The sequence below is a fragment of the Giraffa tippelskirchi genome, chromosome 1 (genome assembly GCF_054371585.1).
Source record: "Giraffa tippelskirchi isolate mGirTip1 chromosome 1, T2T-mGirTip1v1.2.pri, whole genome shotgun sequence".
Taxonomy (NCBI): domain Eukaryota; kingdom Metazoa; phylum Chordata; class Mammalia; order Artiodactyla; family Giraffidae; genus Giraffa; species Giraffa tippelskirchi.
Window position 1 is genome coordinate 185,181,244 of NC_137275.1, and position 27,966 is coordinate 185,209,209.

General features: G+C 44.2%; 1 long non-coding RNA gene across 1 annotated transcript; it reads left to right on the forward strand.

Annotated features, from left to right (window-relative positions):
- Positions 1-27,807, forward strand: LOC145538607 (uncharacterized). The gene is made up of 8 exons (XR_014077082.1): positions 1-54; positions 21,927-22,075; positions 22,442-22,523; positions 22,907-22,970; positions 23,273-23,526; positions 23,721-23,791; positions 25,992-26,084; positions 27,465-27,807. It is a non-coding gene; the product is annotated as an uncharacterized LOC145538607 (long non-coding RNA).
- Positions 27,808-27,966: the final 159 nt, after the last annotated feature.

Here is a 27,966-nt window from a genome sequence, read left to right on the forward strand (position 1 = left end):
GCAGTCAGGTGGGAGATATGAATGGCAGTGTGATGGCTCCCAGCTGCTGAGCAGGTAACAGTGGGATAACCTAGTGCTGGGGAGCTGTGATGGGGCTGAAACAAGGGTTGATGAGTGAGTTGGGCAGTGAATGAATGGGACTTGATGCTAAAAGTGATGGAAAGGGGAAATCAAATCCTAATGGACTTAGAGGAGACTTAGATGATGTTGCGTGGTATCAAGAGAAGAAGAGGATGAGAAAGAGAGAGGAAGAGAAGAAGAAAAAGAAATAGGAAATCATCTAGTTTCATTTATTCCTCTATCACTAAAATTCACCCTGACCTGTACTTCCTTGTTCATATCACTTTTACCAAAAGATTTGACTCTAAACCTTACTCAAGTTATTCAAGAAATCTTTACTGGACTGTTGCAACTCACAAGGATTTCTCATATTGATTATTTCCTTGGATGATATTTCATGGGTCATTGTAACAGTATTTTGTCTCTGTAGTAAATGTTTTCTAATTTTTTCAAATATTTCATAAGCTCCTTGAGGGCAGATTTTGTCATTTACTTATCTCTGCATTCCCCACAGCTCCTGGTACCATGTTGGAACATAGAAGGTGCAAAGTTGATGGTTACTAGCTATACTTAATGTGAAAGTTGAAGTCTCATGAAAGTTAACAATCCTCCCACACCTCCCAAGACTGAGGCTCTCTGGTGTTCTTGACAAATATCTAGGATGGCTGATTCTGACCTACATTCCTCTCTTAGTTTCTTCTCTGCCATGGTGTCTTCTCTGTAGAATCCTCCTCTTCCTCTCCTTGATTTCCAAGTTCCAGCCCTAGAAAGAGTGAGTCAGTGGCAAGGGACCTTCCCACATCTCCACAATAATCTTCAAACAAGCATGCTCCCAGCTACAAAGTTTGTCTTTGGGAGCCTGGGGATTCTCTTTTCACCCAATCAAAGTTCTCAACATTCCATGAAAACCACTGCACCCAAATTTCCCTGGGTCAGACTCTGTTTTCTGGCTTCCTTATTTCTGAGCTATGTCCTTGAATCTTCAGTCCCCTCTTTACATGAGTCTTTCAAATTACCAAATTATCAATTGGAAGCCCTGCCTGACTCTGGGTCCTTAGGATACCACTTCTTACTTGGATCAGCCCCTTTGGCTCTTGGACTACATTTTGAGAGCAAGTGAACCTGGTCCTTGTGCCAGATCCTGTTTGCCAGACATCCTACTTGTCAAAGAGGGAGCATAGAAGAAGGCTTTTCTTTAAGTGACCCATCTGAGCAAGAAAAACCAAGCCATGTTTTCACCTGATCATCCTATCTCTACATGGAGGCACCAAGAAGTGAAATGCTGGTAAACAGAGGCTTATTTTATTGCTATTATTTGGAAGATTACTATTATTTCCATTTCCAGAAATGTAGAAAACTCTCCCTCTCCTTTTTACCACCAGTGTTCCCTTTAAATCCTGAGCTCCTTTACACTTGGCTTAAAAGCAATCTTTTCAATGCTATAGAGCCTTTAACCCTTCAAAGTTTTTATATCTTTAATCTCATTTCATCCTTACAATGTCCCTGCGAGGTAGGTAGGGCAGGCATTATTAAACCCATTTGAATAATGAGCAAAAAAAGCCCAAGAAGATGAAGTGTCTTGTTCCACATCCCCTGAGAAGAGATCCTTGTTTCCTGACTCCTGAGTCAGTGGCTTTCTTTCTCTCTTTTTTTTTTTTATCATTCCAGGAATCTTAAGTGACTCGGACATTCTCTTTTCAAACTCTCTTGTGTCCTGGCTCAGGTTGGACAGCAAGGAGAAGGAAGGGTGTGGGAGATGGACTGTGAGGGGTGGTGGTGGTGGGGATGCAGGAGAAAGAAGGTCCAGAAGGGGAAAATGCTTACATGACTTGCATATCAATAGCTACTCATTAGCGAAGGAGAGGTCAGGGCACTTGCCGATAATGATGTCTGCATTATGGTACTTAATGGAAATGGTGCTGTACCTGCCCCAACAAAAACTAATCTGCCCAAGAGATACCCAGGCCCAGCACAGCAAGAATGAAACTCCCCCCGGGGCCAGATTCTGGAACTGAATCTGAAGCCATTAGTATCAGAAGCCCCAGGGAGTGCATCTAGCATGTGCTGCTGATTCAGACAGTGTAGACTCCAGCCATTAGTGGGGCCAGGCTGGGAACTGGAGAAGCAGCTCTGGAGATGGGATGCTTAGTTAGACTCATCCAGGCTGCCCACAGTATGGGCTGTGGCAAGGGAATAGAGGACCCTCTCTGCCCTAGTTCCATAGAGTGTTGGCATAAAAACTCTGCTAGTTCCCTAAAGTGCAGCTAAGCATTTTGTTCCTCTCCTAACTCCGTCCTAAGTATAACTATGCTCAGGTCTTACCCAGGGCATCACGAACGTGTGTTTTTTTAGTCCATGTCTGGCTTCCTCTTAAGTTCAAGCTGGGTGGGTTGGTCCCTCAACCTTGCAGAGCCACCAACAAACTCGCCTCTAGGCACCACCGGTGACATAGAGCAGGAAGGCTGCCCTGTGAGTACTGGGTGCTTGGGGGCTAAACCTATCTCTGTATTAGCCAGTTTCATGACACTGGCTAAGGCTCTATCCCTTTGTGTGTAACTGCTTTATCTGAAGATGGGGTATCAATAGCTGCTCACCAGGTGGCTGTGAGGCCATGATTTCATTTGATAAGAGAGGGGACAAGGGAGGCTATAAAAGTATAAAGAATTCTAGAGGCAAAATATTGTTCTTCTATAGATGAGAGGACTTCCTTTCCCACTGCCCCCCCCCAACCAAAGGAAGCACTGCCAGTTGGTATCCCAAGACACTATCAGATAAACACCTGACATAGACTATCTCTTGGGGTCCTGCTAGTTCAGACAGAGCATGGGCCCTAGTCACTGAAAGAGTCAAGGATGGAGGGAGGCCACTCATGTTCTGTCCAGGGATCTCATGGACTGTTCCTTCTCTGATCATCTGTTACTTCCCCTCTTTTCCTCTGGTGTTGTCCCTCCTGTGGTAATAGATTCACAGGTGGCAGCTGTCACATAGAAAAGACAGCATGTCTTTTCCAAAGGCCTATCCCTCTCTTATCCATGTATTCTGAGGGTCCAGAGCTAGTTGGAGTTGGGAAGCCTTGGATCCTCCAGCTTTATAGAAGAAGGAAATATAGTCCAGAGAGAAGATGTTGCATTCAGAGCCAGTTAGGGATGGATGCCAGAGTAGAACCTTACTCCTTCAAAGTCAAGAGCTCCTCATATGGAATCAAGTGATGGATGGAAATGAGATCATACTACTTCTTGATCCAGCTGAATCTCTAAACCAATCCTATGTCAGGAAATATCCTAACTCTAACCCTTACACGTTCAATCTACTTACTGTGTTATACAAGTAGATCTAGATTTGTGCCAATCCATATGGTAGCCACTGGTTACATGTGGCTATTCAATCAAAATGAATTAAATTAAAATTAAATATTTTAGTCACACTGATGACATTAGAAATGCTCAATAGTCACATAGGGCCGATGGCTACCATATTGGACAATACATATAGAATATTTCCACCATTGAAGAACATTCTATTGTACAGCACTGGTGGAGGGCTGGAGATTAGTTCTCCCATTTTACAGATGGGAAAACTAGGCCTGGAGAAGGGGAAGGGTAGCATCTTGTCTCAATCCTGCAATCAATGACAAGAGAGACTCTACTTTTTTATATCAAATATCAAGTCTTTGGCAATAAAAGATAATGATTGTTTCCCATCTGATAGTCCCCGGAAGTGGAGGCCTCTCACAAGGAGTGGTCTCAAGAAAACAACCTGATTGGAATGAGGTTTTTGATGCTGCATTTTCATATTAGTTTAGGTAAGATTGAGAAAATGCTGACTGTCCATAACAGAGATTGAAGGAGAATAGATGAAGACATGTGTGTCAGGGGGTGAATATAGACACACTTCATGCCATCCTCCCTTCATAAGCTGCCTTTCCACATCATTTTTGTAAAATAAAGAGAAAGTTTATAGAAGCTTGCCCCTCTTCCTCCCAAATAAACAAATAAAACTTTGCTTAATATACTAGAAATATCCTTAACTTTTTGGTGGAGGTTATCTGACTTTGACAGTACTGACAATAGCTAATAAACATTGTATTGCTATTAATATAATAGAAAAGTAGTGTTTAAAAAAGGGAGATAAAAATCCAGATTTACAATAATGGTCAGACTATATCTGTGTTGTTCTATGAGGCCTCATTTTAGGAGGAGTAGAGATAAACAAATGTATATTATAAAGTATATAGTGAAGTCTGATATGAGAGATTGGGAATGTTTAACTTACAGAAAAGAAAACTCAGATGGAATATATACATATATATATATGTATATATATATATACACATATATACATACACACACATACATACACATTCATTTCTAAATATTTGAAGATTTGTTGAGTAGAAAAAGTTAAATTTTTACAAGTTTGCCTATTTGGCTTATTTCCATCATTGTTGTTATTACTTCATATTAAAATCTCATTTTCTTCAAAATAGCACATACAAAGTTCACTGGGAACTTCATGTTAAAGGGAGGCTGCTGTCAGAAACAAGATGGCATTCGATCAAGATTTTGTGAAAAGGTCTACAGTATGAAATGGACAAGGCTGAGGTTATTCTTTTCACATTAATCAGGATAGGTTGTGCTATTGTTTGTTTCCATTTTTCATCTGTCCTAAGGATTTTAGAGATGTGAGGAGGTTTCAGAGAAGAAACAAAGGAGTTGTGGTTGTGCTGCCTTTCAGGGCAAGCTTGGGTGAGTTGAGGCTAAGCTGAACACACTGCAGGCAAATCCTCACACAACCCACTCACTGCCCAGAGTCCCCGTGCCTCTCTACGTCTGTCCTCTGTGCTGGGAGTGGCATGGCTGCTTTTTTTCCCCAGCATTTGTGCAAATAAATTAAACGGTAACAATTTTCTTTTTTTCCCCATAAAGAAAGAAATGACAACACAATTTAAAAGCTGGCAGGCTGTTAAAAAAGGGCCCATGTGGCCTCAGACAAATGGAGCCAAGACAGGGCCCCTTGGCTGGGATTGCAAGTCTCTGTGGAGAGGGAACCTTACCCTGGTGACAATGGCATTTGGGGGTTAAATTGACTTAGGCACATCCCAAGAACAGAGTCTGGTCCCACAGGTTCATACTGGAGGCAGCGTAGGATGAAAAGTGAAAGTGTTAGTTGCTCAGTTGTGTCTGACTCTTTGTGTCCCCATGGACTGTATAGCTTGCCAAGTTCCTCCATCCATGGAATTTTACAGACATAAATACTGGAAAATTGCCATTTCCTTCTCCAGGGGATCTTCCCGACCCAGGGATCGAACCCTGGGTCTCTTGCATTGCAGGTAGTTTCTTTACCATCTGAGCCACCAGGGAAACCCTGAGGGAACATCAAAAACAGCACATCGTAGAGGAGACAGGCTCTAGAAGTAGCAGTTCAGATGAGGGACATTTATAAGCTCACAGTGCACAGTAGCTTTGTTGGGGCTACTGCCAAGCTTCCCTTTTACTCTGGAAGAGACAGCTTGGTTCCAGACACAATCTGAGATAAATAAATGGTGGAAGTGGTGTAGAGGTTTAAGTTCGATTTCTAAATTTTTGCTAAATCTTTAGCAGAAGTCAAGGAAATCAAGAAAGATGGGACTGATTCAGTATCTCAAAGTTGCTACCTCAGCAGACTGGCTTCCTTCCCTGTGCATCCTCACCTCAACAGAAACTTGTGATGAACATTTCTTACCGTCTGTAGCATCTATCTGCCTCAGGCCCCCAGCCCACCTCTAGGAATTCTATCAGCAGAGCCATTTATATAGAACCAAACCTTGCATTACTGACAACACACAGGTCATCATCACCATTGTCATCATCATCAAAGTTCAACATGTTGCCTTGGAACATGTTTCAAATAGTGTTTCACGGAGCCATTGAGGAGAAAGGAAGTCTGAGCAAGGAGATCTATGACTGTATCTCCCCACCTTGTACCAGAACCTTTTTATGAGGCTGGAAGATTTCAAGGAAGCAATACATGCTTCCTTCCAATACACAGCATGCATAAGAGTATTGAACCAATAATCTTTCTTTTTGAAAAGTCTCCCAAATTATTGTAGGCATGGGAAATTAATATAGAATTTTAATCTGGTTACACAGAAAGAGGGTAGTCATTCAACAGCATCCAGTGGTGTGGTGCAGTAAGGTGTGATGTGGTGTCCTGGGGTGTGATGTTGTGTTATGTTGTAGTGTGGCATATTATTGTGTGTTGTGTTATGGTGTGGTGTGGTATTGTGCATTGTGTTGTGGCATAGTATTATGTGTTGTGGTGTGGTGTGGTATGGTTTGATCTGGTGTTAATTTTTGTCTCCTGTTCCCCCTCATCTATTTCTTTGCTAGGGTCTTCAGGTATTCTTCTGTTGGGTTTTGGCCTTCACATCACCCTCACAGGGCTGCTTTGCCTCACAGAATCTTTGCCCTTGTAGAGATCCTTAGATCTTTGTCATGTCACACAGAATTGCTTCCAACCAGCACCCACTTACAAGCCAGTTGTCACAGCTGCCCAGTAATTGTTAGCTGATAAGAGTTTTAAAGTATTCTTTCTCCTTTCAATGAATAAGAACCCTGGAAAACCACAAAGTCATCCAAAGAAATAAAAGAGTGAATATTTTTGAGCAGAATAGGGTGCTTAATAATCTTTAAATTCCACCCAGGTTAGAATCATGGCCATTCATGTTGCTGTTGTTCAGTCACTAAGTTGTGTCCAACTCTTTGCAACCCCATGGACTGCAGGACACCAGGCTTCCCTTGTCCTTCACTATCTTGCGGAGTTTATTCAAACTCATGACCATTGATTCAGTGATACTATCCAACAATCTCATCCTCTGTTGGCTCCTTCTCCTCCTGCCCTCAGTCTTTCCAGGAACAGGGTAAACCCAGGTCTCCTGCATTTCAGACAGATTCTTTACCATCTGAGCCACCAGGGAAGCCCCAAACGTTCATGATATTCTCTTAAATATCAACCAATAGCCAGGGAGCAAAATGACTATTTTTATGGGCTGCTTCTGGCTCTAGTCTTGTGAAGTCAATTGGTATATTGACCCATTGCTGGAGATTGCAAGAAATGTTCATTCTTCCTGTGGGTTTTGGGCAGAGACAATGAGATTTCCCTGATACTACAATGTATCAATAACTAAACCAAATTGGATGCAGACTAAACTAACTGAAGTGTTAAGACTATCCCACCAAGTACCCTGACTCCAGTGGTCAAGACAACCCAGACACCCTGCCCCACCACATAAAGGGAACCTGTTCAGGAGCTAACTCTGAAAATTTCTCCTGAAGCTCACACGGCAGAGAAAAAATCACAGACCTTTCAGGTAAACAAAAAGCACTGTTGATACCCTTCCCTCCTCAGCTCTTTGAATCACTGACAAGGGATTTAACTTCCCTGAGCCCTAGTGCTCTCTCACCTATAAAATGATAATAATCAAGATCTCCCAGAATTTGGGGCTTGGGTAAAGAATCAGCCTGCAATGTAGGAGACTCTGGTTTGATCCCTGGGTCAGGAAGATCCCCTGGAGAAGGGAATGGCATCCACTCCAGTTTTCTTGCCAGAAAAATTCCATGGTCAGAAGAGCTTGGTGGGCTACATTACATGGGGTTGCAAAGAGTTGGACATGACTGAGCAACTCACACTTTTACTTTCTCAGAATTTGAGACCAGCACAAATCACTACCATTCTTGAGTCTCCTGGTTCATTAAACAAGTGAAGAAATGCCAAAACAAGCCTCACAACCATCAGAACATATTTTAAATGTTCACATTCAATAAACTATTATTTTAAATACATACAGACATACAGGGTAACATTTGGCAATGCTAATGGCCCTTTTTGAAAGTGAGGGCCAGATAAAACATCCCTAAACCCCTCCTTAAACCCTGACTCACCTACTTCTCCTTCACCCCATCACATAGCTTTCTTGTGATGGATTCAATGTGGTAGATTCTATTGTGATGGATTCCAGTGATGGATTGAATGAAAAACAAAATGTTTATAAAGTGCCTGACATCACACAGACAGTAGGCACACAATAAATGGAAGCTATTATAATGAGGATGACCTGTGGATGAATTTGAAGTTCAGTAAAGCCTTGCAAGGACTTTCCTGGTGACTCAGACAGTAAAGCGTCTGCCTACAATGCTGGAGACCCGTGTTTGATCCCTGGGTCAAGAAGATCCCCTGGAGAAGGAAATGGCAACCCACTCCAATACTCTTGCCTGGAAAATCCCATGGACAGAGGAGCCTGGTAGGCTACAGTCCATGGAGTTGCAAAGAGTCGGACATGACTGAGCAACTTCACTTTCACTTTAAAGCCTTGTAAACACCATCTATGTCGTCTTGCAGAGCACAGTGTAGACTGAGGGTTTGCCAGGTACAGCCCTCTCCCTGGTCTCCAACCTGTCTCCAGCTAATCCTCTTAGCAGTCATAAATGTCCTTAAAGGCAAACTGTCCAACCTGGACCTCCAACTCCTCGACTGTGGAGCCAGACAGCACCAGGAGGCCCATTGAGTCTTTATGAAAGCAGGCAGAGGATCCCTCCTGCTCTTTGGCATTTATTTACTGCAGATTATTTATTGTGGAAATATGAGATGGATGGTTAAGGAAGGAGAGAACAAACAAACCTACCTTCCTCACTTGCCTTAACGTGTTTGAGTTCCTACTTGTACGCACTGAAATGTCTATAATTTACTTTTCAGTTTTGCAATGTTTATGGCTTTTATGTCATTTGAAAGTTATTTATAACAATTATATAAGGAAGCAAAGTGCCATAAACTGAAGTAATTTACTGTAAAATATCTGAAATGCTAAAATATCAAACGGTGCATTACTGTAGCGCTTGTACTGCTCTTAGAAAAAGGAAAAGGGGAAAAATCAGCTAAAAATATAGCCTCTACCCCATCATCCAGTCTCTTACATTCATCTTGCAGAGATTTATAAACTCAGGAGCAACTGGCAAGTATTAATTTAATTGCTTTGAGGGAGGGGTTGGGGATAGAGAGAACAGAACTCTTTGTCACAGCACTCATGAACTTAGATGGATTACTTTGTATCACAAGGATGCAAAAGCAGTCAGATGCAGTGGATATCAAGTCATCCATGACTGTTCTGCTCCTTCTATTAAATCTGATGATGGTAAAGGCAGGAGGAAGAGAACTACGGAGTGATGGGTCTGAGTCTTATTTGTTAGTTTCAGAAAGCCAACTAAGTAACTTGAGTTGTCAGGTTAGTGAGAGACTAAGGTCTGAGAGGTGTCTACCCAGAGACAGACAAGAGTCTCCCCAAGCAGACAGGACTTTGGTCCTTTGTAAGACCATGACTTGGTAAACAACTTTTTCTTATCCATTATATTATTATTATTTATTATTATTCAGCAAATGTTGAAAACTAATATGAATCATTTGTTAGAAATGCATGGTGAGCAAGAGAGCTGTAGCCCTCACAGAATTTAAAATCTGCATAGCCCATATTTGGAACCATGGAGATATGTTCACTATCAAGCTGATAATCCAACAGGTTCCATTCTGAGCTTAGAACAATTAGTTTATTGATGCAGCCAATGAGAATATGATCATGCAGTGGGAATGAGAAGAATGTTCCTTCTAGACCATAGCAGGGTGGCCTGCTTTCTAAAGATGCTGGTGGTGCTTATAGCTAGTGAGTAGAGCTCACTTCACAGACAGCTGCTCCTTGCCTTTGCTTCAGCCATGAAAAGGAAGTAGAATTTTTGCTACATCTATTTATGCAATGCTCTGTTGAAAGGAAAACTGCCTTGTGGTTATTTATCAACCTGAACTAGCCACAAAGAGACTAGTGAATTTCAGGTCCATCACCTCCATGTGAATCAGGGCACAAGGACCCTAGGGACCACTTCTCAGTAGTAAAACTCTTACTGGAGCTCTGAAGTGGTAAGGATATAGAGATTTTGTTAGTTACTAAAATAGAAGGGTAATAAAAAAGACGGGGAGCTTGGTATTATTCGGCTGTTAGGACTCTTGTCTACTAGGTATGATTTAGTGGATGATGAGAAAGACAACTCTCTTCCTCCAAAACTTCCCCTCTTCTGGTACACAAAATAGTCTTTCAGATTCATAGTATCTAAAAATCCTCATTATCTCTGAAGGTTAACTTCAGCTCCTCCTTATTGGGCCTCCTGTTTGTTTGCTTGTTTTTTAAAATAAATATATATTTTTAATTATGTATCCCACAAAGTGGTAACGTGAAAGTATTTAGCTTGATGAACTATCACAAAGTTAGTAATCCATTAAGCACCATGCACATCAAGTAGAACAGTCTCATCACCCCAGAAACTCCTTTATGTTCCCTTCTGATCATTACCCTGTCTCCTTTCCAGAGATCATCACTACTACAGTATCAGTGCAGTACATCCCCCTTTGTTTGTCTTCATTGACTGTTTCAACACTATGTTTAAAAATGTATTCTTGTTCCTTATAACAGTAGTTCATTCGTTTCCACTGCTGTATACTATTCCACTGTAAGTTCATACCACCACTTATTTACTCATTCTATTGTTAATGGACTTTAGGATTATTTCTAGTTCATACTTATGAAAAGCAGTGATGGTATAAATATTCTTGTACAAATATATTTTTTGGTGAACATGTATACACATTTCTGATGGGTACATACCTACAAGTGGGATTGCTGAGTCATAGGGTGTATATATGTTCACACACTACCAAACAATATGTTTTCCAAAGTGGACACCAACTTACATTTCCCCCAGCACTGGATGAGAGTTCTTGCTGTTTCTCAACTGCATCAAAACTTGAAATTATCAATCTTGTACATTTTAGTCATTATGGTGGATATGTATTGTTATTTCCTTGTGGTTATTATTGTTGTTTTTTATATCAATTCCACTGAGATATAATTTACATAAACTGTGTACCATTTAAAATAGGAAATTTGATGACCTTTGACAAATGTATACTTCTGAATAGCTATTGCCCCAATGAAGGTATAAAACATTATATCATCCTAGAAAGTTATACTCATTTGCAGTTAACCTTTGCCCCCTACTAATTCAATATAACCATTGATCTATTTCTAGAACCACAGGTTAGCTTTACTATTTTAGAGCTTCATATAAATGAGATCATTTATAGTATGTGTTCTTTTGTGTCTGGCTTATTTAGCTCAGCGTCACATTTTGAGATTTATCCACATTGTCACTACATATTGTGTAGTTTGCTCCTTTTTATGGCCCAGGAGTAATCCATTGTCTACAGCTGAAAATGTGTTTATCCATTCACCTGTTGACAGACATTTGAGTTGTTTCTCATTTGGAGCTATGTGAATTAGGCTGCTATAAACATTTGTATTCAAATCTTTTTGTAAACATATATTTTCACTTAGATAAATACCTAAGAATGGAATTTTTGAGTTATAGATGAGGTGTATAATTAACTTTATAAAAAACTCAGAACTATTTCCCAAAGTGTTTGTGCTATTTTGAACTTTATCATCAATATATGGGAGTCCCAGTTGCTTCACATCCTCACTAACATTTGGTATTAAAATCTTAGATATTCTAGTGAACGAGAACTATCTCCTTATCTTTTAAATTTGCATTTTCCTTTGCTTAATTGGGGCTTCCCTGATAGCTCAGTTGGTAAAGAATCCACCTGCAATGCAGGAGACCCTGGTTCAATTCCTGGATTGGGAAGATCCACTGGAGAAAGGGTAGGCTACCCACTCCAGTATTCTTAGGCTTCCCTCGTGGCTCATCTGGTGAAGAATCCACCTGCAAAGTCGGAGACCTGGGTTCAATTCCTGGATTTGGACGATCCCCTGGAGAAGGGAAAGGCTACCTGCTCCAGAATTCTGGCCTGGAGAATTCCATGGACTCTATAGTCCATGAGGTCGCAAAGTCAGACATGACTGAGCAACATTAGACTGAGTATCTTTTTCAAAATATTTATTTATTTAATTTTTGGCTGTGCTGTGTCTTCGTTGCTTTCCCTAGTTACAGAGAGTTTGGAGCTACTCTGTAATTATGGTGCAAGGACTTCTCATTGCACTGGCTTCTTTAGCTGCAGAGCATGGACCCTATGGCATGTAGGCTTCAGTAGTTGTGGCTCGCAGGTTCAATTGCCTTGTGGCAGGTGGGATCTTCCTGCACCAGGGGTCAAACTGATGTCCCCTGTATTGCAAGGTGTATTCTTAACCACTCAACCACTGGGGAAGTCCCTGAGTATCTTTCTGTTCTATGTTGTGCTTAGTCACTCAGTTGTGTCTGACTATTTTTGACTGTAGCCCGCTAGGCTCTCCTGTCCATGGGGATTCTACAGGCAAGAATACTGAAGTGGATTGCCATGCCCTCCTTCAGGGAATCTTCCCAACCCAGGGATCAAACCCAGGTCTCCTGCATTGCAGACAGATTCTTTATTGTCTGAGTCACCAGGGAAGCCCAAGAATACTGGAGTGGGTAGCCTATCCCTGTTTCTATCCCTGTTCCAGGATAGGAATCGAACCGGGTCTCCTGCATTGCAGACAGATTATTTAATAGGTGAGCTATCTTTTTAATAATGTTTATTATACATTTGTATATTTTGTTTCACTATGTGTCTATGTCATTTTCCATTTTTGAATTTTGGGTTGTCTATCTTTTTATTTGTTGAATTTTAGGACTTACTTATACATCTAAGATACTTGTCTTCTATTGGTTATATGCTATAAATATTTTCTATAGGATTTTTTTTTACAAGACAAATTCCATCTGACAAATTGAGTCACTTCCAAGTAAGTTAATGTTTAAAATCAATTCTGTTTTGCATGAAGGAATTGGACTGTAGCATTTATTGAGCTATGAAGAAGGTAAGAGAAAGGAATAGCAGAAAGGCCAGAAGGATAGGTTTTGGGTGGAAAAAAAGGAGCAAATGTGATGTTGCAGTGGAGAAAGCTTTGGGAGCTTGCATGACAAAATGGTTCCACACATACACAACTAGTGGTGGTTGCCCATGCTGAGGAGGATTATGGTTGAAACTGAATTTACTGGGAATCAGTGTTAGGACTAATAAGAAAATCACCATTGGCCTTGTAGTGGTGAAGTATGCATCATTTGCCAAATTTGATACAGAACTTAGAATTTCAGAACTCTAAGAAAGCTTGAGATTGCCTTTCCCTCTCATTTTTCAAATGACGAATTTAAAATCCACAGCAAAATCAGTTGCCCAAAGTCACAGCATAGTCTATGTGCTAAAGACTTAAGTAGTCTACTGTGGATTTTAAAAATGGGAAAATACTTGGACTTAGCACTTGATAGACAGTTTATGGTGTTTATCAGAGACAGCATATTACCTCATATGCAGTCCTGTCCAGGTGGTGCAGTGGTAAAGAACCCGCCTGCCAATGCAGGAGACACAGGTTTAATCCCTGGGTCGGGAAGATCCCCTGAAGAAGGAAATGGCAACTCACTTCAGTATTCTGGCCTGGAGAATCCTATGGATAGAGGAGCCTGGTGGGCTGCAGTCCATGGGGTAGCAAACAGTTGGATATGACCTAGTGATTGAGCACACACACACCTCAAGGAACTTGCAATTGGGCCAGAAGGAGACACATCCTCCAGAAGGCTTAAGAACAAAGGAATGGGGTCTAAGGTCAAGTGTAAGGATAGAATTTAAACTGAGAGCAGAGAGCTCTGACCGTGACTAGCTTTGATGGCCCTGGGCAAGTCGTGGTACAACTTTCCCAGCAGGGTCTCTGCCTAGAAAAAGGTCTTCTGAGTCAACCACAGTACTTCTTTCCAGAGATCTATGTATTTGCATGTGTTAGTCACTTCAATTGTGTCCGAATCTGCAACCCTACAAACTGTAGCCTACCAGGCTCCTCTACGGAATTCTCCCAAGCAAGAATACTAGAGTGGGAAGCCATTCCCTTCTGCAGGGGATCTTCCTGACCCAGAGATTGAACCTGGTTTCCTGCATTGCAGTCAGACTCTTTACTGTCTGTGTCATCAGGGAAGCCCTAGGTATTTACCCGTTGGTTCTTCAAGCTCTTGAAGGCCTGCCCTGGATGAGGGTTTGCAGGCACTTCAACAGAAGCGATTGCTCGATAAACACTTGTCCATTCATGGATGGATTGAGCTTGTTGAGAACAGTGGTTGGGAAAGAAAGTGCGCTAGGCTTTGAGTGTATTCTCAAGGGCTATTAGTCCAGGAGACTCCATCCCAGAACTTGCAGGAGACTAGGTTCTGCTGAGACAGGTCATTTTCCAGGGGAATCAATGCCACAGATCAGCACTCCATACATAGGTTCCACAAAGCTAGCAGCTTTGCAGAGAAGCAAATACAGCTTCTGAAGAAGAAGCAATAAAAATGGATAGTTGTACACCAGGTTGTTTTTATTAATGATCATAATAATAGTTGCTGCTTAAGGAGCAAATTCTGTTCAGGGCAGAGTTTTAGACATTTTCTAATAACAAAATATCTTCATGAGCTTTTCTCATCTCATCCCACAAGCACCCTATGACTTAGGCAACACAGTGTTTTCATACAACGGATAAGGAAACAGAGGCAATGATTTTCATGTATAAAAAGCATGGAATTTTGAGGCAAGTAGTCTACATTGAAACATTAATAAGTTAGATTTTTCACCAAGTTTGTGAATACATATACTCATGTTTTCTTTGAGATTTTACAGTTATTCTTCAGTTTTCTCTGAGGAATGGTTCTGCATGTGCCCCTTGGATTCCCAAATCCACTGACGTTAACATGTTGGGGCTTCCCAGGCAGTGCTAGTGGTAAAGAACCCACTTGGCAGTGCAAGAGATGCAAGAAATGTGGGTTTGATCCCTGGGTCAGGAAGATCCCCTGAAGGAGGGCATGACAACCCATTCCAGTATTCTTGCCTGGAGAATCACATGAACAAAGGAGTCTGGTGGGCTACAGTCCATAGGGTCAGAAAGAACCAGGCTTGACTGAAGTGACATAGCATACACATAGAATTTTCATAGTTGACTTCATTTAAACCTCATAGCTGACTTGATAAATAGATATTGTTATTTCCAGATCACAGGTATGGAAACTGAGGCACAGAAACTTAAGGATCTATAAGAGAAAACTGATGGCAAAGCTTGAACTAAACCGGCCACTAACTCCCAGGCAGCCTGTCATGATCATCATCATTTTCATATCTTTCATCCATATTTTTTCCAGGGCCTATAATTCCTATGCTTGTGATCCAGTTGTGTACACTGTTTCATACAGGAGGGAGTGATATAGAATTTGGGCTGTGTACACTCATTACAGATGTTCAGACGAAAAATAGGGAGATGTTCCTGAGTAGAGAGGAGAGAATAGTTGTGTCAACTGTAGGTCTTAATGGAAACAGACATTCCATTAAAAATTTCAGCCCTTGGATTGTTAAGACTTAGACTAGCCCTGTCTGTCACTTTATCTCTCTGAAATGCTCTTCCCTAGTATATGGCATAAAGTGGTTCATTTTCTAAAGGAGGTGGAGTTGAAAAAATGAAGGAGAAACCCTATCTGTTTATGTGTTGGCCACTGCTGCTGACAAGGATGGACAAAGCAGCATCTGTGCCCTGGGGGAGATAGAGCTCTTCTCTGTAGCCTGCTGAGATTGACATCTTGCCAAACTCTGTTCCCCACATGCTCACCCTTATTTACTCCTCACGGACCATGTTTCACTTTCCCCTTTGATTCCCTCTTCTTCCAACTCTTGTGTGTATGTGTGTGTGTGTGTGTGTACTGTCACTTCATCATGTCCAACTCTTTGTGACCCTATGGACTATAGCCCACCAGGCTTGTCTGTTCAGTGGGACTCTCCAAGCAAGAATACTGGAGTGGGTTGCCATGCCCTCCTCCAGGGGATCTTCCCAACCCAGGGATCAAACCCATGCATCTTACATCTCCTGCATTGGAAGGTGGGTTCTTTAGCACTAGTGCCACCTGGGAAGCCCTCTTCCAACTCACAGCACACCTTAACAATGTATCTGCCATTGTCTTACAGCCTTGCATCTGTTGGACCAAGCTGATATATTAATTGGTATCAACACTTTGCTGATCAGTGAATACATGTAAGGTGCTGTGGTGCAGTGGAGGCCACATGGGGCTGATGAGTTAGGCAGGAAAAGGTTTGCATCCCAGCCTCATCACGTCCTGTGACTTTCAGCAAGGTATGTGTCTCAGTACATCTCAGTCTCTTCATCCATTATCATGGGAATCATCACTTCCAAGTTTCAGTGTATTAAGCACTCTATAGACATTAAAAGCTCTCTGGCCACAGACAAGATAATTATTGTTCTTGTGCAAGATGACATTTGCAAGATGGGTCTAAGGAGCTGACTCAGACTCTAAAGCTGGCCAAGGGCACCAGCACCTCGGACAGATTTAAGATGATGGGCTAGCTATGGGGTAGCCTCTTGAGAAGGCTGTGCGTGGTGGTGATTCTCATTTTTATAGGTGGAAACAGACATTCCATTAAGAATTCCAATTCTTGGGTTATTAAGGCTTAGTATCTTGGTAGGGGGGCTTCCCAGGTGGCACTAGTGGTAAAGAACTCGACTGCTAATGTAAGAGACATAAAAGATGCAGGTTTGATCGCTAAATCGGGAAGATCCCCTAGAGGAGGGCATGGCAACCCACTCCAGTATTCTTGCCTGGAGAATCACATGGACAGAGGAGCCTGATGGGCTATAGTCCATAGGATCATAAAGAGTTGGACATGACTGAAGCAGCTTAGCAGGCATGCACATCTTGGTGAGAGGCAAAATCTTCCCTTGGAAGTGATCAGTAAAGCTTTATGAGGTCTATTCTGGGTCAATTTTGATGAAAAGGAAAAGAAAGCAAAGATATCCAGTGGTTACACAAGGTGGGCTTGGAGGCTGAAGGACTCGATTCAAAATACCTGTCCAGGGACTTCTGTGGTGATCTAGTGGTTAAGACTTTGCCTTCCAATGCAAGGGTTGCAGATTCGATCTCAGGTCTGGGAATTAATATCCTACTTGCCTCATGGTCAAAAAACCAAAACATAAAGCAGAAGCCATATTGTAACAAAATTCAATAAAGACTTAAAAAAAAAATTGGTCTAGTTGAAGAATCTCAAAGCAGAGATCACCTCAGAGAGACCACTTCCCAACTGTGATACTTGTAAGATGCATGGCCATGTCACTGGTCACAAATTACATCACGAATCCCCAGCTGGGTTTTCATCTATAAAATGGGGTGAGTAACACCAACCCACCTGACTGTTGAAGGGAATTAAGTGGGAAAAGATATAAAAACCCTTTGGCTCCTCCTCCAATGTGCAGACCACCACTTTACTGGAAGGCAGATGCAGGAAATTAGAATAATGATCCTATCTTGGAAGACCCAGAGCCCTGGGCCCTGGCTGCCTGAATCTTGCTGTGTGACCCATGCCTAGCAAGCTCCTGGCCCAAGAAAGAAAGTCCCCTCCCAATGCCACTGCCTGAACTCTACTTCTGATCTATCATGACTGTCATGAGCCTGTGATTTAGGGGGCACCTCCTCTGAGAGCACTGCCTCCCCACATCAGGAAGCAACTGGTACAAAGTAAAGCATGGCCTCAGGAGACTGGGGTTCTAAGCCGCAGTCCCACCCGCAGGGAACCCTGTCACAGAGGGCTAGGGCCCTCTTGCTTCTCTGAGTCTCAGTTTCTCTACCTGCCATATCAGGGGTCGATTAGATCATCTCTCAGGGTCCTTCTGGCTTGAAAACTGTCTGACTCCTCAAAGGCCAAACAAAACCAAACCCTGGGGACAGATAAACTCATCAAAATAAAAAACCCTAACTCATTTATTAGGCATAGCACTGGAGGGCAGGCAGGAATGCTGTCACAGCTCTCTCCTGAAAAGGCAATCTCTCTATCAATCCCCCTCCATCTCTGGCCCTAGTTCCACTGCTAAAGCTTGCCACACTTAGGAGAAGCATCAGCAAGCCCAACATCCATGTGGAGACAGACTCTAGGCTAGGGGGTCCCATGTGGAAGGAGTGTCTGTTTATTGCATTGCTGAGCCATGGAGGGGCACCCTTCCTAGAAATTCTAGGGAACTCTGAGCCTTCTCCTTTCCCACTGGTGGTCTTGATGGCCTTTCCAAGTGGAGGGATATACTTGACTCATCTCTGAGATGTACAAGGGGGTCCTGGAATCCCTTTGGAGAGGCCTTCATTAGCCATCAGTCCCATCTTCTCCTTGTTGCATGACTTTGAACAATGCTTATTCTTTTCTGGAGCCTCAGTTTACTCCACACCAAAATGGGGCTCACGGCTCTGCCTACCTCAAAGGCATTGCTTTGAAAGTCAGATTTAAAACAAATGCACTTGAAAGTTAGGGCATAAGCACCAGGAAAGTGCCAGGTCTCCTCATTACTGATATCATGTCAGTATTTCAGAGTTTGACCAACCTTCCCATCACCCCTCTTCCCCTGATGCTGTCCCTTGGATGTTGGTTCTGATTCTGGATACTGTAATACTGTGAGAGCATCCAGTGCTTGGAAGCAGCAGAGAAGGATCTGGGGATGCTTGTGCCCTGGGCTGCCCCCAGGAGAAAGTTGAGCTCGGGATCCCTGGGAGGAACTGCAGAAGTGGTCTATTCATGTCCCAGAGCTGCTCAATGCAGGAATCTGAGTAGCCATACCTAGGCATCCAGGTCTCTTACTCTGCACTGCCCAGTGGAAGGAAACTGTCACTTGTCAGGACAGGCCAGGAAACCTGGTAGAAGGTAATACTTTCCCTGGAGATGCCACTGCTTCCCAGTTTTGCTCTCTCAGGGGTAACAGTGGTCCCCACCCCTCCATGGGCAGGAGTCAGCTAAGTCCCTAGGGATTAGGGCTCATTAGGAAACAGGAGTATCTTTGTTCTTCCAAAGATATTTTCTCCCCCTAGAGAAGTGAATGGCAACTCACTCCAGTATTCCTGCCTGGAGAATCCCAAGGACAGAGAAACTGGTGGGCTATATGCAGTCACAAATAGCTGGGCACAACTGAGTGACTAACACTCTCATTTCCATTTGTTCTTCCAAATTAATACCCTCTGTCCAAGTCATGGAAAAATGCAAAGTACCCTGAGATTTTAATCAGCCCACCAGTGGAAGCATGGCTGATTACTCCAGAAGCTCACAAAAGTCAAGCAGTCACAGTCATTGTCCCACGGCACAGTCCGTGCTCTGCCCTGAAGTCAAGTGGACCAGCATCTCACTGGAGCCTGCTCAGTGTCAGACACAGTGGTAGGCTCCAGGCAGGAGAAGCGGGGACTGCAGCCCTAAGCAAGGGCCCCAGAGGAACCATTAGGACCTGTGAAGTCGACGCTGCCTGTCACTATCAGGTGGTCAAATTGTTTTCCATCTGAGAGAGTTCATTTCAGACACAGTGCTCATGACCGCCTCTCGACAAACTGAGTGCATTCAAAGTCATTAAGAAAGACGACCTTTTAATCTCTCTTGTAGTTGAGAGGGCAGACACACACAGCAGGCTGACTCTCTCCATCTCTCCCCAAGCAGTGCGAGCTTGTCATGCTGGGACCCCTGGCTCAGCTGCCTTTGAGGATATTCAAGGCCAAGGGAGCCAGTAACAAGCCATGGATCTCAGACCTGACCAAGCATTATTGTGAGACTCTAGTGACACTACTTCCCCTTCCTGAGGGTGCTTTGTGGCCCATCCTCTTCTTCTAGTCCTCTAGTGATCCTGTCGCTGAAGGACCATTGCTATATCTCTCAGCACAGCTGCTGCTGCTGTACTGGGCATCGGATCACAGGCTCACACAGTGAGCTTTCTTGTATTTCTTTGGTGAATATATCATCTCTTTTTGCCTCTCAGGCATTGGAAACTTCCTGTCTGAAAGCTGATAGATATGGGTCTGGGGAGGTAGGTAGGCTTGGTTTAGGGTCCCTGACCCAAGGATGTAGGTTGTGGGAGTCCTGTACTTGGGCAACAGGGTAGTATGGGGGCACAGGTGTTTGGCTAAGATGCTACTGATTCATGCCATCAAAGAGTGTGTTACTGGTGATCAACACTACTGGTCCATCATCTCCAAGTATCTCTCTCTCTCTCACTCATTGCTTTTTTGTCACCTCCTCTTGCAGTCTCCCAAACACAGCACTCTATTTGTGTAACACATGGTCACATGTTCATTCTACGAGTGACCCAGGGAAAGTCAATTTCCTGTCCCTTTTTGCTGTTCAGTCACTCAGTTGTGTTCAACTCTTTGAGACCCCACGGACTGCAGCACTCTAGGCTTCCCTGTCCTTCACCATCTCCTGGAGTCTGCCCAAACTCATGTCCATCGAGTTGGTGATGCCATCCAACCACCTTATCTTCGCCCCCTTCTTCTCCTGCCCCCAATCTTCCCAAGCATCAGGATCTTTTCCAATGAATCGGCTTGAAAGTGCTTGAACCACAGATTCTCAGAAGCAACTTTTCACCCTGACAGTTAATGATTCCATAACATTACTCCGTTTTTTTTAAGTTTCAGAATTGGAACTGAAGAGCCAATAAACCAAGTACCAATAATCCTGGAAGCTCAAATTTCTTCCTTTTCTTATAAAAAAAGCGGTCCTGCTAGTCAAAGCTTCTTAAGGAACGAGATAACTTTTCCTTCCACTGACGCCATGACAGGATGACAGCTCTTCCTGGGATGACTCCAGGCCCGGGAGCCAGAGTGCCTGCTGATCTGTGCTTGACTCCTGGTAGACAGCTGTCTTTATTTTGAGTTACTGCACCGTCTGTCTCGCCAGTGTTTCCCCACAGTGTGCTGGGCGGGACTCTACTCTGTCAGGAAGTGTCTGTTGTTCGGGTTGTTCCAAAAGAACACAGCCAAGGAACAAGGCTATATGGCGTCACCATACAGCAGCAACCGTGTGCACCAGTTAATCAGAGCCCAGCTCAGCAAGAAGCCTGGCCTGAGAGAAGCTGGTACTGAAGAAAGAGGGGGCAAATCCCACTCGCCCCACATAACCCCAAGGATGCCACACAGACAGGAGCTGGGACATTGAATGAAGAAATAGAGCTGCGGTTGGAGGCAGCAGCAGAAAAATCGCCACCACCTGCCTCTCTCCCAGGGATCCCCGTTTGTCTCTAATTGTCTGATAAACTATTACTACACTAGTATCAGAAGAAGTAAAGCAATTAAAAGAAGGGGAAATGGATGAGGGGGACAGGGCAAATAACCCCAGTGGCTAACATAGGTAGAGGAATAATTGTATGTGTCTAGATGCTTCCTTTCAGCAAAAAGAGAAATGGGGTGGATTTGCCCAAGTTTTGTCTGATAGAAAAAGAAAGAAAAATAGTATCTTCAAGAAAAGCAAAATCTACCTCTTCTCCACTGACAACTCATTGGGGTGTCTTGTGTATTTTCTTTGCAATGAGCAGCCAGTGGACAACGTCCTCCACTGAGGTTGTGGATGATGTCAGGGCAAGGGTAAAAATTGGGGAGCGGGTATTGGTGCCAGCCTGCAAGCTGAGGTGGCTGGTGGGGAAGGTGGCCAGGGCAGGGCAGAGGAGCTCATAGATGGTAGATGCCCTGTCCTCACCCCACCCTTTCCCTCTGTTGCCTCCCTCTGCATTCTGGTTCTCAAAACTGACCAGAGGGAAGGGGGCTGGGCATGGAACCAAGCCAGGTAGGCAGCGCAGACGCCAAACCGAAACAGTTGGGAGATTTAAGGGAAGTTTGGGGAGAAGTAAACTGGATTTCTACTTCTTGTTTGTACTGTTAAAATGTTCCTTTAATGTGAAAGCCTTCCTGTTAAATGAAGGGGAAAGGGAGCTCCACGACAAGTAGCAGCTGTAAAACAAAGGGAACAAAAGGAGGAAACCGCTGAGATGCGTTTTGTTGCTATAGATATAGGGAGACAGAGAGCCACGCTGATGGATGGAGCCAGTCACACTCCCAGCAAAGAACCAACCAGAAGCAGAAAAAGCAGCCAGTGAGGAGAAGGAGGGAAGAGGCTTGTTTCCAAAACATCACAGGGAGTTAAAATACACAGCCAGGTAAGTTGTGCTTCACTGGGGAAGTTCCAGAGAAAAAAGAGCTACGAACAGGATAAAACTGGGAAGGAATTTTGCCCACTTTTCTTCAATTTGCAATTGCCAATTCCCCTTAGTCAGCTCTGGCTGCAAAGAGCAGAGACCATCCAAAGTGAGGAAGGTCTCAAGCGACTGGGTGGAAAATAGCTATAGTAAATGGATCTCAGAATAGCCTTCCATGTTCAATCTAGCTCCCCAAACACACACACACACACACACACACACACACACACACACACACACACACACACACACGCACACCAGCTTCAAAAGGGAGCAAATATGTTACAATAACAAGAAACACATAGAAGTATACCTGTCTCACTACAGCTACAGAGGAGCATAAACTTCGTGTGGGACCAATAAAATGAAGCCACTCTCCTACAAGAATGATCTCGTTATTGCATCCGAGGTAACCAATAGCCACAAAAGGCCTATAAATTCTAGTGTTTGTAGGGTCTTTCCTCATTTGTGCTGCAGGTAATTAAATTGTAGCGGCACATGACCAAAACTTCAGGGACTTCTCCTGAAAGTCCCCAGGCCATCAGATGGAGGGCAGAAAGATTCCATTAGGAGCCCAGGGTCCAGACTGCAGAAGCCACCTCCTCCCCTACCCTTGGGCCTGCCAAGCGATTCTGGGCCAGCTCATCCATGAAGTTCATGGGCTTTCTCTGTGGAAGCCACCAGAAAACTGAGGCCAAAAGCTGATGGGTTTTGTTAGTGCTTCTAGAAGGTGAGCGTTGGAGCAGAAGTGGACCATCACACCTCAGTTCTTCTGTTTTCCACTGTCCTCAGAATAAACGCCAAACTTGTGATACACAAATCTCTTCCTGAGGACTGGCGTCAGTCTCCTTTGGAGGTAAAGTCCCCTCAGTCCTTCTGCAGACCTCCCCTACCTCCTTGAATATCGTCCAGGACTTCAAAGCTGCTTTTCCCTCTGGAAATGTCCTATTCTCCTCCCTTTCGCTTCCCCTGAGCAGCCTAGACTCAGTGCCACGCTCAGATAGGAATGCTTTGGTTTCTCTTTTTGCTTTTCTGAATCTCTCCCCTTCTGCTGTTCCACGCCTGACTTTGCTGCAAGTCCTGCATCTTCCCCTTAAACTGGCAGGTGCCTGAGTGCCAAGACTGTCAGGTTTATCTCTGAATCTCTGGTGTTTACAGGTGTGCCTGGAATATGGAAAGAGATTGATCAGTGATAGTGAAAGAAAGGACAGGTATCAAGAGAACTGCCTCTCACCACCAGCAGGGAAGAAGAAAAGGTCCCAACACGCAGAGGAGCTGAGACTAGACTGACCACCCCAGCCTTCCTCGGGCGTTCACTGCTCATCACCACTCTCTGCAAAGGGAGGGTTAAGACAGAGGCCAGGCATCCTTGATTCCTTTGCACCTAACATCAGCCACTATAAGGAGGCTAGGTCTGTCAGGTGACCCCCTTTCTACCTCTTGGATCATAATAATCTTCAGATAATTCTGAAGGTTGAGGGACAACCCCTCTCCCCTCCCACCCTCTCCTCCCAGGTCCTTCCTGTTTACTTCCCTGCTTCATACTACTGACCACCACCTAGGGACTGTGCATTTTAATTCTAGATCTATCTCCTCTTTATTGCAGTTTAGCTCCTTGAAGGCAGCACAGTTTGTCATGTTGTTTACTGCCTTATCCTCATATAAGAGAGCAACCTGGTAAGTGTTGGCCAATGAATGAGTGAATACAGGTGGTTCTCAGAGTGGATATCATTGCCATCAAGGTCGCTCATCCCTTCTAGGTTAGCAGTCCTCAACCTTTTCTGGCAGTAGGGGTCAGTTTTTTGGAAGGCAATTTTTCCATGGACCCTTGGGTGGAAATGGTTAAGGTGGTAATGTGAGCAATGGGGAGTGGCTGTAAATACAGATGAAACTTTGCTGGCTAGGTGACCGCTCACCTCCTAACTGTTCAGTTGGTTCCTAACAGGCCATTGACTGGTACTGGTCTGCAGCCCAGGAGTTGGGGACCCCTGTTCTAGATCAAACCTATAGCCACATCTTCATGTCCCATGAGAACCTGAGACTTGGAAGAAATGACTCAGAGCTAATATTATTTATTTGGGGGTGAGGGTAGCATCTAACTCTGGTAGCTCAGCAGTAAAGAGTTTGCCTGCCAATTCAGGAGATGCAAGAGATGTGGGCTCCATCCCTGAGCTGGGAAGATCCTCTGAAGGAAGAAATGACAACCCACTCCAATATTCTCATCTGGGAAATCCCATGGACAAAGGAGCCTGGTGGGTTACAGTCCATGGGGTTGCAAAGAGTCAGACACTTAAGACTGAGCGATTAAGCACAAGTGTGAGCATCAAACTATCCTCCTTTTGGTTCTGCCTCCCCCCAGACTCCAGGTGCTAATTTTTCAGCTTTTCTATGATAGCACCATGGACATGCAGCCCACCATCTGCTTCTGGAGTCTCACTCAATCCTGAGCATCTCATCATCCTCATCCAACAACACAAACCAGGTGATGGCACCTAAAAATGGTGCAGTCTTCACACACACCTTGACTAGCACTCCTCTCTGCCCCAGCACTCATCTTCTCCTTGCTGACTTATTTGTATAGCCTGCTTGGGAAAAAGGATGCTATGCTGAACAGGAGGTCAGAAACTAATGTTGATTAGAGCTAGATAGTTCAATGGCCTTTATCTTACTGTTTTCCCACATTTTGCAGGGGTCGCAAATTGTAACCCTATTTTTAAGATCAGGTAAATGGAGTAAATCAGATATGTTGCCCAAGGTCACACAGCTAGTAAGGAGCAGAGCTTCAAGTCCAGATCTCTTTGACTCAGAAGGACAGTCATTTTCAATGGAGTCTTGCTGACACGAAGCATCCTGAGGAGTAGGAAAGGCCACTACTGGTATTTATTTTGGTGTCTGTCTTGAGTGTGACTTTCGGTGTCAACACCTGGAAGTTCTATTACTTTGGAGCTGTCCACGTAGCTAAAATGGCATGAATGGGACTCTCAGGAATCGTGGAACAAAAAAGGGTTTGAATGATCACATAAGGCTCTACCTACCCATTGCATAGATGAAGAAACTGAGGCTGAGAAGAAAACAGATGCATTTATTCTCACAAATGATGAGTTGAAAGGCACTTAGACCCTTAATCTTCAATTTTCTACCTTGTGTGAGGATCCCATCAGGTCTGTTTTTTATGGCCTTAGCACAGCAAAGGGACATCAGCTGCCAGTTCCTCCCTGTGCCCCCTCTCCAAGTCAGGCGGAGGATGTACTGAAAGGGCCGTATCCTGCACTGATAGGGATATCCAGAATGTCAGAGGTGGGCCAATCATAGCAAAAACCAGGGGCAGCAAACATGGGAGTGGGGGGTGGTGGAGGGGGAGGGGTGGGAAGGGACAGTGACAGGTGACACTTGCTGGAAACAGATGTGGGGGCAAGCTGAAGAGAATCCGGGGTCTCACCAGCACCCAGATTATGTTGATACTTTCAAAAGGGACTCTGTTCCCATTTTGCAAAGGCTGCCTTGCCTTTGAAAGGGGAGCACTGAAGTAGTGTGCCCAGCAAAAATCACACCACCCTGGGCTCTTTAACTCCGCCCGACGGGGCCACAAATCAGTTGGCCTCCAGGGAGTCGCCTCGGGATGGGACATTTATGGCCCTCCTTCAGAAAGCCAGCTCTCTTGGACAGTTTCTGACTCATAAGCAGACCTGCCCACGTAGAACCTAGACATTGGCGTGGTTGATTTACGCCTTTAATACTGCGAGCTTCATTTAGCCAGTCTGGAAAGCCCATTTCGTCGTGGGAAGCTGGAGTTTTTCTTTTCTCCCCATCCTCACTAGACATTCATTTTGATAGTGGGTTTTGTTCTTGTTTTTTTCCCCTGCCCCTTTCCCGACAGATCTATTCTTCTGTCTCAGGCAATGTCCATTCCGGCCTTTCTTCTGCAGGAAAGGAGAGAAAGGGGGCAGGGGCCGTATCCTGATTGGAATAGGTAAGGGAAGCTTGTTGAGATTTTAACATTTTCTCAAAAGGCATTGTGTACATAAAAATAATTACCCTTCCACACCCCAGAAAAAAACTGCAGTACCCTACAAATTTCACCCATTTTCATTTATCTAAATAATCACACCATTTTCATGCTTGCAATTAATCTTACATATGTGCTTAAAAATATGTTTAGTCAATATTGCTTCATATGCTACCAACTTCTTGGGAGCGAAGTTGCTTTTTGTGGGAAGGGGCAGGGCGACGAAGATTCTGTAGATATTTTTATTCCAATGTATCCTGAATCATTTTTCAGAGCAACATAGCAGAACAGCATGCATGGTAGCTCAGGAGCTTTATCTCCACGTGTTCCTTGGAGGCCAATGCATTTCTTTCCCAGGATTCTCCTGATGTTAACACATCAAACCATGCTTTTCGAGTTTTTTTTTTCGATTTCTCACTTTCAAGTTGGTATGTCTAGTTTTTGTTTTTTTCTTCTGTCTTGTTTCTTCCCTTCTCAAGGGCTGTTAGTTCTTTTCATAAGATCTTGTGTTTGCTGCCCCCACCTCCTACACAAACGCAATCCTCAGCTCCTCTATCCCAGTCCTTCTATCCACCCACGCTATTCTTTCTCAGAGGTGAAGTCACCAAATCCATTGGTGGCCATGAAAGCTGGTGGGGCTGGGGAGGGAGAAAAGTCTATTGTCCGTTCTTCACCAAGAGGACATTGCATCTTACTAAGACTGGGGCTTGTTTAAGGGAACAAGCCCAGGTCTAAGCCCAGAGGTCTGCACACCGTGTGTTCTCATTCAGTCATGTTGGGAATCCAACATGGTTAGATTCCAGAATCTCCAGGGAGAGCCACCAGGGCTCTTACAGGGATATGAAAGATGTGTGTCATCCCAGAGAGTGAGCGAGTAGTTAAGGGACCAGGGCAACGTTACCTTAGAGTTTGGAAATGGTCCCAGTAAAGACCCAGGCAGGTAACAGTTGGGGAGCACAGTTCTGAGAATGAAATGGCAGAGAACAAAAGGCGCCCACTTTCTCCTCCATCCCCTCATCCTTGCATGGCCCTGGTGTGGATGGAAACTGAGTCCAAACGGGCAGTCTTGCTGGGAAGGAAATGTTCAGGAATGGCATGGCTGTGGACCACAGCTGCTCTTCCACGAAGAGGCTCTGAGGACATCGCGGGAATGTGAGGATGGAGAGAGGCATGGCAATGGCCCTCCTCTGCCTTCCTCCACCTCTGTTCCACCGCAGGATGTGATCCAGAAGGAAACAGAGGCAAGTGGGAGGGCACAGGGGAGATTCTCTTGCCCATATCTCATGTTGTGTGTGTTCTTCTCCCTGTGTTTTCTTTCTCTCTTTACCTCCATCTCTTACAAAGACAGAACAGGCCTCTTCTTTGGCAAGCACCCTCTCCACCACCCACCCTACCAGCCCAACCACAGTGACAAATGACACTGGAGCTCCTGCTCAAGAATTTTGGCACTTCATGAGAACAGGCTGGGACTTGAGAAGTGGTCCCAGAAGCTGTCTCCCACTTTCCACCTGAACTATTGATCCCTCTCCAGCACCTCCAGTCCACACCACCTCCATTCCATCTGTTGGAATAAGAGAAGTGAGATGGGCTGGGACCCGGGACCCTTTTCTGCAGTGCTGCAAAGCTTGCACCTGGACAAATCTCTCCTTGAACAACAAAATACAAAGAAACTGTGTTGCTGTGCTAAGTCCCTTTAGTCATGTCTGACTCTTTGCAACCCCAGGGATGGTAGCCCATCAGGTTCCTCTGACCACAGGATTCTCCAGGCAAAAAATACTGGAGTAGGTTGCCATATCCTCCTCCAGGGGATCTTCCCAACCCAGGAATCAAACCCACTTCTCTTATG